This window comes from Muntiacus reevesi, chromosome 10, assembly GCF_963930625.1.
Source record: "Muntiacus reevesi chromosome 10, mMunRee1.1, whole genome shotgun sequence".
Taxonomy (NCBI): domain Eukaryota; kingdom Metazoa; phylum Chordata; class Mammalia; order Artiodactyla; family Cervidae; genus Muntiacus; species Muntiacus reevesi.
Window position 1 is genome coordinate 71495992 of NC_089258.1, and position 2165 is coordinate 71498156.

The 2165-nt window shown below is 37.7% G+C and overlaps 1 non-coding gene across 1 annotated transcript; it reads left to right on the plus strand.

Annotated features, from left to right (window-relative positions):
* Positions 1 to 551: 551 nt before the first annotated feature.
* On the plus strand, positions 552 to 686 carry LOC136143922 (small nucleolar RNA SNORA51). The gene has a single exon (XR_010658423.1). It is a non-coding gene; the product is annotated as a small nucleolar RNA SNORA51 (small nucleolar RNA).
* The last annotated feature ends 1479 nt before the right edge of the window (positions 687 to 2165 follow it).

Consider the following 2165-nt stretch of genomic DNA (forward strand, 5'->3'; position numbering starts at 1 on the left):
TAAGCAAATCTTTCAGTGTACACCCTCTGATCCTTTTCTGCCTTGGTTTCTTTACTTGGGTAGTTTTCTCTTCAATAGCATTCTCATTTTCAAAGAATAGTGTTTTAAAAAAAAAATAAATAGGTGACTTTCAAAAGGAGGAAGACACCAGCTTCTAAAAGGAAAAGAAGATATACATACCCCACTCACACTCTATCAAATACTATTTTGCTTTTTGCTCAGCATTGATCTCAAGTCAGTAGTAAAGACACAGGATTTATGTAACTCATGCCCAGATCAGCTGAGAGGTGGAACTCCAGTCCAGACTTCTGGGCTCCTAACGTCCCAGTCAAGGCCTCTGAGGCTTCCCAAGGTCGTGAAATGGATGTGTGAGAACTAGCAGAAAAGATCTGGGATGTCTGAAACTGGGCATGTGTTATTTTTTGCCATCTTTTCCAGTATTTGCATTGCTTGAGGTTCTAGTATTGTAAGAGTTTGTGTATGTGTGTCTATGTGTGTGTGTTAGCAGTAGTAGGAATCATTAATGTAAAATAATCTAAAATATTAGCATCAGCCATCTTGTTGCTTACCACAGGCTGTTCTTACACTGACCACATAGAAAGAGGAGGCAGAGTAAACCCACCCCTCATACACCTCAGTTCAGGCAGGCCCTTTGCCTGCTCTGTATTGTGAATGGGGGAACATGGAAAATAAAAAAAAAATAATATTAATAGATAAAAATAAATTAAAACCAAAAATAATTTTAAAATAAAGTGAAATTTAAAAAAAATTAGCAAAGAATAAATGTATTTTTTTAATGCCAAGAAAAATACAGAGAATTTCACCCTTTTAAGCATCTCCTGGATCTTTATTTTTTTTTAAATGCCAAGAAAAGAAAAATGGCAGTGCTGAAAGCCAGAAGCTTAGTAGAAAAAATCCAAACCCTTAATTACCCAAGCTAAGTAGAGTTTAGAAGCACATCGTGAATGATGAAAAATCTTCCTTTTTCTCTTGGGAAAAGAAATCTATTTTATATTACTAACAAGAGCCAGAAATAACTTTTAAATCTAAACTCTGTGTCAGGCATCTACAAATAGATCAAAAGGCAAAGAGTCACTTCTGTTGTTGTTGTTTCCACACCAAGTCGTGTCCAACTATTTTGTGACCCCGTGGTCTGTAGCCCGCCAGGCTTCTAGGTCCATGGGATTTCCCAGGCAAGGAGTGGGTTGCCATTTCCTTCTTCAGAGCATCTTTTCAACCAAGGGATTGAACCTGGGTCTCCTGCATTGGCAGGCGGATTCTTTACCACTGAACCACCACTACCTACAAATATAAATATAATCTCAGCATCTTTCCTCTCAATGTCCAACTCATCCTCCTTAACTTATTGGAAGCATGCATTACAACTTTTTTAATAGCAGAAGAAAGCCATGTAAATATATACCATAAAATCTATACACAATGAATATATAATGCCTTACCAATTCTCAGCTATTATTTTTTAAATTATAATACTGATCATAGTGAGTGAATATCAGAATACTATCACAAAGACCAGCTGAATATCATACTTGTATGAGAAGTAAGCTTATAAAAAGTATAAAGGAATTAGTAATATACTGCATACATCTGATTATAATGGATACTGCTTCTATATCAGGAATTAGTAAACTAAACTCAAGGGCTAAATCCTGCCCCACTTCCTGTTTTTGTCAATAAAGTTTTATTGGAATACAACCCTGCTCATTTGTTTACGTATCGTCTCTGGCTACTTTTATGCACACGTAATGGCAGAATTGAGTAGTTGCAGCAAAGATAGTCTGTCTTGCAAAGCCTAAAGTATTTATTCTTTTACAGAAAAAGTTTGTCAATCCCTGATCTACATATTTTGTGGAATTGAGTTTCATTAAGGAGCTTTCCTGGATTTACTGCAGTGACAAATTCTGGAGTTAATCGATGAGCCATGATGCGCTTGGTCGCTCAGTTGCGTCTGACTCTTTGTGACCCCAAGGACTATAGCCTGCCAGGCTTCTCCATCCATTTGGATATTCCAGGCAAGAATATGGAAGTGGGTTGCCATGCCCTCCTCCAGGGAATCTTCCCAACCCAGGAATCGAACCCAGGTTTCCCACATTGCAGGCAGATTGCTTACCATCTGAGCCACCAGGGAAACCCAATTGATGAGT